Raw genomic sequence first — 12,108 nt, forward strand, 5'->3', positions numbered from 1 at the left:
ATGGATCTGGGTGTGCAAAATCCAGGTGGGAACTCCCAAATATTGATCTGGGTGTGCAAATCCAGGTGGGAACTCCCAAATATGGATCTGGGTTTGTGCAAAATCCAGGTGGGAACTCCCAAATATTGATCTGGGTGTGGAAAATCCAGGTGGGAACTCCCAAATATGGATCTGGGTGTGCAAATCCAGGTGGGAACTCCCAAATATGGATCTGGGTGTGCAAAATCCAGGTGGGAACTCCCAAATATGGATCTGGGTTTGTGCAAAATCCAGGTGGGAACTCCCAAATTTTGTGTCTGGGTGTGTGTGTGCAAATCCCAAGTGGAAAAATTCCCCCTGGGGAAGGAGCTGGAGCTCCCGGGAGGAGATTGAAGGGATCTGTCAAGTGGAATTCCAGGAGAAGTGGAAAGTGCCAGAAACGGAGGGTCTGGAATGTGCCTAAAATAAACATTCCCTGCTGGGTGTTTATTTAGTCTGGAGGTTCCTGTTCAGGGCTGCAAATCCCTGCCTTGGGGTTCTCCGGGGAATGAAGGTGGATTTGGGATTTGTCTGCTGCAAATCTTCCCCTCAATCCCTGCAGGACGAGGCTGGGATGCTGTGGGATCGCTCCTGGAATCCCCAAAGGATTCAGCTGGGATGGAATTCCAGGGTTCCTCCTCCCCTTCCTCAGGGAAGCAGCTGAGAATCCTTGGAAAAGTTTAAATCCCTGCCTTGGGATTCTCCAGGGAATCCAGGGCCTGACATTGTCCTAAAGTGGATTTTGGGATTTTTCTGCTGCAAATCTTCCCCTCAATCCCTCTTTCCCTGCTGGGATGAGGCTGGAATTGTGCTGGAATCACATCCAAGTCCAGCTGCCCCATTTGTTTTCCAAGATTCTCTGCCTGGATAAAAGAACCCCAAAATTCCCTCAAAAAAATCCCACTTTGAGAGCACAAATAATTGATCATTGCATTAATAACAAATCCCAATATTTGGGTTTATTCCATAAGGCTTTAAGTTTATTCCTTTTTCTTCCCACACCTTTGGTTTTCCTGAAGGAATCCCTCTTTCTTTTGGGGATTTTTTGTGGAGTTTTGGGGTTTTTTTGGCAGAATTTTGGGAGTTTTTAAAGATTTTCTTTCTGGTTTTCAGCTCTTTGCTCAGTGCTCCCACCAGGACACATCTCCTGGTTTCCCTGGATTTCCTGGATGGAATTCCAAGCTGCTTTCTCCCATCTGGAATCCAGACACCCAGAGCAGATGTTCCCACTAATCAGAGCCTTCCAGATGTTCCCAGTAATCAGAGCCTTCCAGATGTTCCCAGTAATCAGAGCCTTCCAGATGTTCCCAGTAATCAGAGCCGTCCAGATGTTCCCAGCCTCGGGGTGTTTGTCTTACACAGGCAAAATCCCAAAACTTTCCCTCCAAATCCCAGATCCAAGAGGGAAACGCCATCCCTGGGACTGCCTGACTTCTCCTGAGGGATCCTGGAGCCCTTTCCCAATGGATCCTGGAGACTTTTCCTATGGGATCATGGATAATTTTCCCAGTGGGATCATGGAATGGATCATGAGGCCTTTTCCCAATGGATCACGGAGCCTTTCCCAATGGGATCATGGATAATTTTCCCAATGGGATCACGGAATGGATCCTGGAACCTTTTCCCAATGGATCATGGAATGGATCATGGAGCCTTTTCCTAGAGGATCATGGAGACTTTTCCCAGTGGATCACAGAGCCGTTTCCTATGGGATCATGGAATGGATCATGGAGCCTTTTTCCAGTGGATCACAGCCCCTTTTCCCAATGGGTCGTGGAGCCTTTTCCCAATGGATCACAGACTCTTTTCCCAATAGATCATGGAATGGATCTCAGCCCCTTTTCCCCATGGATCCCAGCCCCTTTTCCCCATGGATCCCAGCCCCATTTCCCCATGGATCCCAGCCCCTTTTCCCCATGGATCCCAGCCCCATTTCCCAGTGGATCCCAGCCCCATTTCCCCATGGATCCCAGCCCCTTTTCCCCATGGATCCCAGCCCCATTTCCCAGTGGATCCCAGCCCCATTTCCCCATGGATCCCAGCCCCTTTTCCCCATGGATCCCAGCCCCTTTTCCCCATGGATCCCAGCCCCATTTCCCAGTGGATCCCAGCCCCATTTCCCAGTGGATCCCAGCCCCATTTCCCCATGGATCCAGGCCCCATTTCTCCATGGATCCCAGCCTCATTTCCCCATGGATCCCAGCCCCATTTCCCAGTGGATCCCAGCCCCTTTCCCCATGGATCCCAGCCCCATTTCCCAGTGGATCCCAGCCCCTTTTCCCCATGGATCCCAGCCCCTTTTCCCAGTGACTGTGAGCTCCCAACCACTCTGGGAAGGCTCCAGGCGCAGGATCCCCGGGGATCCCAGCCCCAGGAGGGACCAGGGTGATCCCTGCTGCTGCTCCCCGTTCCCTGGGAATGCTGAGCCCCCCCTGGATGCAATTCCCTGCTGGCAGCGCGGCGCGGGTTGGAAGGAGCCCGGCTGGGACGGCGTCTGCCGCTTTAATTCCCTAATAACAGCTCTTCCCTCCAGCCAGGCTGGAGCCATCACCCGCAGCAGCCCCTGGCATGAAAAACTCCTCTGTGCTTGTGACACTGGGGCCTTTGATGGAGCAGCCCGGGACGGTTTCAGCAGCAGGGATTAAATATCCCAAATATCCCAATTAGCGCAATTCACAATTAGTGACAATTAGCTGGTCCCTCTCCAACATTCCCCAAGTCCCCGTCCCTCCCGGAGGAGGAGGAGGAGGAGGAGGGAGGCAGCAGGAGGAGGAGGAGGATGCTGCAGGGATTATTTTAGGGATGATGAGGATAAATGTGAGGGAAAATCCACTTCCCAGCCAGGATTCCCCATCTCAGAGCGATAGAAAAATGGAATTTTGGGATTCAGGTTTGCAAAAAGCAAAGGAGAAGAGGCTGGATCTGAACAAATTTGCCCAGCCAGATTATTTCTATTAATATAAAGAATTATTATATATATTATATATCTACTAAGAATTACAAAGAATTAATTAAAAAACAAAGGAGAAGAGGCTGGATCTGAACAAATTTGCCCAGCAAGATTTTTTCTATTAATATAAAGAATTATTATATTATATATATTAAGAATTACAAAGAATTAATTAATTTGTATTCTGTGTCCTGGCCAAGCCCCCAAACACAGGATTTTCCCTCTGAATTCCCACTTCTTTGTGGAATGAGAGGAAAAAAGCTCTGACAGGTAGTTTGGAGTCCCAAAATGTCCAAGGGGCAGCACAGGAATGTTAAAATTCTCCCCAGTTCTGGCTGGAAATCCAGGTGGGTTCCTGGCTGAGCTCTTGAGGGTGCCAATCCCTGCCAAATTTGGGAATCAAAGGTTGGAAAAGCCCTTTAGGATCCTCAAATCCAGCCAGGAACCACCTGGGTGCTGTTGTTCCCCAGGGCAGCCACAATAAAATTCTCTTTTCCTGGATTGCTCTGGATTTGCCCAGAAAAAGTTAAAAATAGGGAAAAAATCCTTCCCATTTCCATTTAACCTGGGTTCCCCCTTCACAACCAGGGCAGGATGTGAATTCCCAGCCCTGCAGGGAATTATGAAATTATCCCTTAAGGATCATTACATCCCGATTTCTATCCTGAATTTTGTATTTTCCTCACCTTCCCTTTCCTGCCCTGCAAAGCCAGAGAGGGGAAGGGGCAAAGCTGTGGAAAAATGTTGGATTTAAAGCGTTAAAAAAGGAGAGGGGGGGGAAAAAAACCCCCAAATTCCTGGCTTTTAAATCAACCTCAGCGTTGCTGATGCAGTTGTTTACGAGCCGCTGTTCCAGCCCATTTCACGGACAAAAGCCAAGGGAAAGGAGCTGTTTGATGTCTGCAAAGGCGTGGAAAAGCCACGGAAAAGCTCCCATGGAAAGGGAAGTGCTGGCATAAACACTCCCTGATTGCGGGGAAGGGCTGTGGGGAATCAGGGATCGTTCAAGGAATGGGGGCATTTTCCTGGAATGGGGAATATCCTGAGCTGGGAGGATCCATGGGATCATCAGTTCCCATCCTGGTCCTGCAGGGCATCCCAAAATCCCAATTTTTGTCCAAACAGGGAAGGGGCTGCGTGTTCTCCATGAGGGAAATCAGGGATCATTCAAGGAATGGGGGCATTTTCCTGGAATGGGGAATATCCTGGGCTGGGAGGATCCATGGGATCATCAGTTCCCATCCTGGTCCTGCAGGACATCCCAAAATCCCAACTTTTGTCCAAACAGGGAAGGGGCTGTGTGTTCTCCATGAGGGCAATCAGGGATCATTCAAGGAAGGGGGGCATTTTCCTGGAATTTTGGTCCCCATGGGGAATATCCTGAGCTGGGAGGATCCATGGGATCATCAGTTCCCATCCTGGTCTTGCAGGACATCCCAAAATCCCAATTTTTGTCCAAACAGGGAAGGGGCTGCGTGTTCTCCATGAGGGAAATCAGGGATCATTCAAGGAATGGGGGCACTGGGACACCCAGAATCATGGAATTAGGGAATTAGGGAATATCCTGAGCTGGGAGGATTCAGGGGTTCAGAGTCCAACCCCTTTCCCTGCCCAGGACACCCCAAAATCCCACCTGGGATGCCCCAAAATCCCACCTGGGAGCATTGTCCAAAACAGGGAAGGGGCTGCGTGTTCTCCATGAGGGAAATCAGGGATCATTCAAGGAATGGGGGCACTGGGACACCCAGAATCATGGAATTAGGGAACAGCCTGAGATTGGAGTCAATCCCTCTCCAAATTTTTTAATCCAAGTTTATTTTCTCTTCATCCAGGTGATGCCTGAGGTCCCATCTGGATCCCCTGCCAGGATCAGGAGATGCTGACTCCACTCAGGAATTCCTTTTCCAGCCTCCTTTCCCAGCAGGAATTGCAGGTTTTTAAATTCCCTCTTGGAATTAAAAAGGTTATTTTCCCCCTTAATTCCTCCTTTTCCCCTCAGTCCTTCCCCTGAGGTGCCCCTGAGGAAAACCAGGCCAGGCCAATCCCGCTGTCCCACACCTTGCAATATTTATGGATTTCCTTGGAGACAGAGCTCTCTGGGAGCCTGCAGCTCAGGTTTTAGGATTTATTTCGGTGTCTCCAGCCCTGCTGTCTGAGCCTGAAAATAGCAACCGAGGCCGATCTTATCAGCAGCTCTTGGAGACTCCAATTATCTCCTCCCGCGGCTCCGCAGAAATCGGATCCCGGTTATTGTTTTCTTATCCCACTCCTTGTCCTCAGAAACCTCCCAGCCACAGCCCTGGAGCTTTCCAGGAGCCAGGCTGGAATTTTATAAAGTGGGAGACAAGCAGAATTCCCGAAATCCAGCCAGGCCTGCATCCCAAATGTTTTGAGGGAGAAACTGAGGCAAAATTTCAATTTTGGCATCTCTTCCCACCCTATTCCTTTGGAATAATGGATTTATGGCCTCAGGCCAGGATTTGGGATGGTGTCCATGGATATGGAGTGGGAGATTCCAGCAATCCTGACTCCAATTATCTGCAATTCCCTAAATCCAGCCAGGCCTGCACCCCAAAGCATTTGGGATCGGTGCCTGAGGGGAATCATTTGTTCCCAATGTTCTGAGGGAGAAACTGAGGCAAAAATTCCATTTGAGCAGCTCTTCCCACTCAGTTCTGCTGGAATTATGGATCCACAGCTCCAGGCTGGGATTTGGGAAGTCTGTCCTTGGATATGGAGTGGGAAATTCCAGGATTCTGCTCTTCCCTACATCCAGCCAGGCCTGCATCCCAAAGCCTTGGGCCCAATGTTCTGAGGGAGAAACTGAGGCAAAAATTCCATTTTAGCAGCTCTTCCCACTCAATTCCCTTGGAATTATGGATCTATGCCATCAGACTGGGATTTGGTAAGTCTGTCCTTGGGTATGGAGTGGGAGATTCCAGGATTCTGCTCTTCCCTACATCCAGCCAGGCCTGCATCCCAAAGCCTTGGGCCCAGTGTTCTGAGGGAGAAACTGAGGCAAAAATTCAATTTTGAGCAGCTCTTCCCACTCAATTCCCTTGGAATTATGGATTTATGGCATCAGGCCGGGATTTGGGATGGTGTCCATGGATATGGAGTGGGAGATTCCAGCAATCCTGACTCCAATTATCTGCAATTCCCTAAATCCAGCCAGGCCTGCACCCCAAAGCCTTTGGGATTGGTGCCTGAGGGGAATCATTTGTTCCCAATGTTCTGAGGGAGAAACTGAGGCCAAAATTCCATTTGAGCAGCTCTTCCCACTCAGTTCTGCTGGAATTATGGATCCACAGCTCCAGGCTGGGATTTGGGAAGTCTGTCCTTGGATATGGAGTGGGAGATTCCAGGATTCTGCTCTTCCCTACATCCAGCCATGCCTGCATCCCAAAGCCTTGGGCCCAGTGTTCTGAGGGAGAAATTGAGGCAAAAATTCCATTTTAGCAGCTCTTCCCACTCAATTCCCTTGGAATTATGGATCTATGCCATCAGACTGGGATTTGGGAAGTCTGTCCTTGGATATGGAGTGGGAGATTCCAGGATTCTGCTCTTCCCTACATCCAGCCAGGCCTGCATCCCAAAGCCTTGGGCCCAATGTTCTGAGGGAGAAACTGAGGCAAAATTTCCATTTTGGCATCTCTTCCCACTCAATTCCCTTGGAATTATGGATTTATGGCATCAGGCCGTGATTTGGGATGGTGTCCATGGATATGGAGTGGGAGATTCCAGCAATCCTGACTCCAATTATCTGCAATTCCCTAAATCCAGCCAGGCCTGCACCCCAAAGCATTTGGGATCGGTGCCTGAGGGGAATCATTTGTTCCCAATGTTCTGAGGGAGAAACTGAGGCAAAAATTCCATTTTAGCAGCTCTTCCTGCTCAATTCCCTTGGAATTTTGGATCCACAGCACCAGGCCAGGATTAGATTGGATATTTGGGAATATTTCTTCCCTGAAAGGGTGCCCAACCACTGGAATGGGCTGCCCAGGGAAGCGGTGGAGTCCCCATCCCTGGAAGTGTCCCAAAAACTTGCGGATCACCATCCCAAAAACCCCTGGATGTGGCACTTGGGGACACAGTTTAGTGGTGGACACTTGGATTTTTATCTTGGAAGGTTTTTCCTGGATTTTTAATTCCAAGATTCCAATGAGCAGCTGAGTGACCCCCACCCCACAAAAACCCCAGAACTTCTTCCTAGCCAGGAATCCCTACGGAATTAAGGGGAATGATAAAGAAAAGCAGGATAATTAAATTTTTTCCAAGTTGTTGTGCACAGCACCTCAAATTGGGAAAATCCTGAAGGTTCTCACGATGTTTTTCGCAGCAGGATTTGGGAAGGGGCAGCGGGATCTGCAGAGCTCTGGACCCTGAGGAGCTGCAAATCCCAGCAGGGAAAAAAAATCACCCAGGAAACTGCAAAAAAACCTCCAAAATCAATCCCAGCCTAGGATTTGAGTTTAGCAAAGCCTGGATCCAGCCCAGCACATTCCCAAGGGTAAGCAGGACACTCATTTTTGTGGGATCAGGGCATGGGAAGAAGGAGAAAAGTTACCCAAGATAAAATCAGAAGGATTGGCCCCAAATTCCAGCTCCTAGCACCTCAAGCATCGGGATTTTGGCAGATCCAGATCCAGAATCCTGGCTCGAGTCCTTCCCTAAAATCAACACCTAAAGTAAATATTTGGAATTGTCCTGGCCAGCAGCAGCTCTGGATAAATGTTTTTTCCAGTGGTTTGTGCTGTGATGATTCCAAGCCCTCTGGCACCACCCCAAACCCATCGATCACCGGCGGCAACGACGACGTTTCCCTTTCTTTCAAAAATCAGGAATTTTTCCTTTTCCAGCCTTTTTTGTTCCTCGTGGACCCCGCGCTTTGTGGGAGCTGCTCCACTTGGCCAGAGCTGGAGAGTGGAAAATAAACAGGGCTCACATTCCTGGGATTTTGGCTGCCAAGGGAAGCGGGGAATGATGGGGACCACCAGAAAGTGGGAATTGAGGTTTTCCACGAGGAGATGTTCATTCCCACCTTCCTGGACATTCCTTGGCACCCCCAGAGCTCTTGGGATCTGTGGGACGGTGGATTTCTGAGTTTTCCTCAAAACTTGGAGCAGTTTCCAGATTTTTCCTCATTTTTTTCCATGATTAGAGGTTCTTCAGCCTCATTCCCACCTTTTTGGGGACATTCCTTGGCACTCCCAGAGCTCTTGGGATCTGTGGGATCGTGGATTTCTAAGTTTTCCTCATAATTTGGAGCAGTATCCAGATTTTTCCTCATTTTTTCCATGATCAGAGGTTCTTCAGCCTCATTCCCACCTTCCTGGACATTCCTTGGCACCCCCCAGAGCTCTTGGGATCTGTGGGATGGTGGATTTCTGAGTTTTCCTCAAAACTTGGAGCAGTATCCAGATTTTTCCTCATTTTTTTCCATGATTAGAGGTTCTTCAGCCTCATTCCCACCTTCCTGGACATTCCTTGGCACACCCAGAGTTCTTGGGATCTGTGGGATGGTGGATTTCTGAGTTTTCCTCATAATTTGGAGCAGTATCCGGATTTTTCCTCATATTTTCCATGATCAGAGGTTCTTCAGCCTCATTCCCACCTTTTTGGGGACATTTGGTGGTGGCCTTGGCACCCCCAGAGCTCTTGGGATCTGTGGGATGGTGGATTTCTGAGTTTTCCTCATAATTTGGAGCAGTATCCAGATTTTTCCTCTTTTTTTTCCATGATCAGAGGTTCTTCAGCCTCATTCCCACCTTTTTGGGGACATTCCTTAGCACCCCCAGAGCTCTTGGGATCTGTGGGATCGTGGATTTCTGAGTTTTCCTCCATAATTTGGAGCAGTATCCAGATTTTTCCTCTTTTTTTCCATGATCAGAGGTTCTTCAGCCTCATTCCCACCTTCCTGGACATTCCTTGGCACCTCCAGAGCTCTTGGGATCTGTGGGATGGTGGATTTCTGAGTTTTCCTCATAATTTGGAGCAATATCCAGATTTTTCCTCTTTTTTTTCCATGATCAGAGGTTCTTCAGCCTCATTCCCAACTTTTTGGGGACATTCCTTGGCACCCCCAGAGCTCTTTGGGATCTGTGGGATGGTGGATTTCTGAGTTTTCCTCATAATTTGGAGCAGTATCTGGATTTTTCCTCATTTTTTCCATGATTAGAGGTTCTTCAGCCTCATTCCCACCTTTTTGGGGACATTCCTTGGCACCCCCAGAGCTCTTGGGATCTGTGGGATTGTGGATTTCTGAGTTTTCCTCATAATTTGGAGCAGTATCCGGATTTTTCCTCTTTTTTTCCATGATCAGAGGTTCTTCAGCCTCATTCCCACTTTCCTGGACATTCCTTGGCACCCCCAGAGTTCTTGGGATCTGTGGGATGGTGGATTTCTGAGTTTTCCTCAAAACTTGGAGCAGTATCCAGATTTTTCCTCATTTTTTTCCATGATTAGAGGTTCTTCAGCCTCATTCCCAACTTTTTGGGGACATTTGGTGGTGGCCTTGGCACCCCCAGAGCTCTTGGGATCTGTGGGATGGTGGATTTCTGAGTTTTCCTCATAATTTGGAGCAGTATCCAGATTTTTCCTCATTTTTTTCCATGATCAGAGGTTCTTCAGCCTCATTCCCACCTTCCTGGACAATTCCTTAGCACCCCCAGAGCTCTTGGGATCTGTGGGATGGTGGATTTCTGAGTTTTCTTCATAATTTGGAGCAATATCTGGATTTTTCCTCATTTTTTCCATGATTAGAGGTTCTTCAGCCTCATTCCCACCTTCCTGGACATTCCTTGGCACCCCCAGAGCTCTTGGGATCTGTGGGATCATGGATTTCTGAGTTTTCCTCATAATTTGGAGCAGAATCCGGATTTTTCCTCTTTTTTTTCCATGAGCAGAGGTTCTTCAGCCTCATTCCCACCTTCCTGGACAATTCCTTGGCACCCCCAGAGCTCTTGGGATCTGTGGGATGGTGGATTTCTGAGTTTTCCTCATAATTTGGAGCAATATCCAGATTTTTCCTCATTTTCTCCATGAGCAGAGGTTCTTCAGCCTCATTCCCACCTTTTTGGGGACATTCCTTGGCACCCCCAGAGCTCTTGGGATCTGTGGGATCGTGGATTTCTGAGTTTTCCTCATAATTTGGAGCAGTATCCGGATTTTTCCTCATTTTTTCCATGATCAGAGGTTCTTCAGCCTCATTCCCGACTTTTGGGGACATTTGGTGGTGGCTTTGGCACCCCCAGAGCTCTTTGGGATCTGTGGGATGGTGGATTTCTGAGTTTTCCTCATAATTTGGAGCAATATCCAGATTTTTCCTCTTTTTTTTTCCATGATCAGAGGTTCTTCAGCCTCATTCCCACCTTCCTGGACATTCCTTGGCACCCCCAGAGCTCTTGGGATCTGTGGGATGGTGGATTTCTGAGTTTTCTTCATAATTTGGAGCAATATCTGGATTTTTCCTCATTTTTTCCATGATTAGAGGTTCTTCAGCCTCATTCCCAACTTTTTGGGGACATTTGGTGGTGGCTTTGGCACCCCCAGAGCTCTTTGGGATCTGTGAGATTGTGGATTTCTGAGTTTTCCTCATAATTTGGAGCAGTATCCGGATTTTTCCTCTTTTTTTTCCATGATCGGAGGTTCTTCAGCCTCATTCCCACCTTCCTGGACATTCCTTGGCACCCCCCAGAGCTCTTGGGATCTGTGGGATCGTGGATTTCTGAGTTTTCCTCATAATTTGGAGCAGTATCCGGATTTTTCCTCATTTTTTTCCATGATCAGAGGTTCTTCAGCCTCATTCCCACCTTTTTGGGGACATTCCTTGGCACCCCCAGAGCTCTTTGGGATCTGTGGGATGGTGGATTTCTGAGTTTTCCTCAAAACTTGGAGCAGTATCTGGATTTTTCCTCATTTTTTCCATGATCAGAGGTTCTTCAGCCTCATTCCCAACTTTTTGGGGACATTTGGTGGTGGCTCTGGCACCCCCAGAGCTCTTGGGATCTGTGGGATGGTGGATTTCTGAGTTTTCCTCATAATTTGGAGCAGTATCCGGATTTTTCCTCGTTTTTTTCCATGATCAGAGGTTCTTCAGCCTCATTCCCACCTTCCTGGACATTCCTTGGCACCCCCAGAGCTCTTGGGATCTGTGGGATGGTGGATTTCTGAGTTTTCCCCATATTTTGGAGCAGTGTCCAGATTTTTCCTCATTTTTTTCCATGATCAGAGGTTCTTCAGCCTCATTCCCACCTTTTTGGGGACATTTGGTGGTGGCCTTGGCACCCCCAGAGCTCTTGGGATCTGTGGGATCATGGATTTCTGAGTTTTCCTCAAAACCTGGAGCAGTGTCCAGATTTTTCCATATTTTTCCACTTTTCCCACTTTTTTCCACGTTTTTCCATGAGGAGCTGTTCCACAAATGTGGAACAAAATTCGAATTTTCCCCTAAATTCCAGCACCTCACCCAGGTGAATTTTCCTGATGAAAAGAGGAATCAGTTCCCAATCCCAGAAAAAGTCCCCTGGGAAACTCCTGGAGTGTGAGTAAATTTTAATAATTTTTAATAAGAATTTTTAATTCCTGCAGAGTTTTTAATAATCCCAAAAAAAAAAAAAAAAAAAAAAAATAGAGCTGAGGTCCCACATGGACAGGTTTGGGAATTAAAATCCTTTGGAAAATGAAATTTCCCAGCTCAAATCCATGGAATTTTCAGCTGAGGAAATCCCAAAAATTCCTGATTAAACACAGGGACTGGGATTTTGGGCTGAGTTGTTCCATTAAAAAAAAATCCAGGAATGTTTTAATTATTTTAATTAAATTTTAATAATTGTATTAATTTCTTCCCCTGTATTTTAGGGGCTTTTCCAAAGGTTTCTCTTTAGGTTTCCACACCAATTTTCCATGGATTCCATGGAAAAACACAGTGAATCCATCCTCAGAAATTCCCTCATCATTCCACTTTTAATTGGAAATCTCCTTTCCCTTTCAGCCCAGTGATTTTATGTGAAAATCAGAGAACACCGCCCGATTTTAGTCACAAACATCTGGTTTGGGACGGTTAAATTCCCATTTTTTTTAAGGAATTCACACTTCCAAAGGCTTGGAGTGACACCTAGCGACGGCCTGGGACAGGCAGG

This window comes from Haemorhous mexicanus, chromosome 23 (assembly GCF_027477595.1).
Source record: "Haemorhous mexicanus isolate bHaeMex1 chromosome 23, bHaeMex1.pri, whole genome shotgun sequence".
Taxonomy (NCBI): Eukaryota; Metazoa; Chordata; class Aves; order Passeriformes; family Fringillidae; genus Haemorhous; species Haemorhous mexicanus.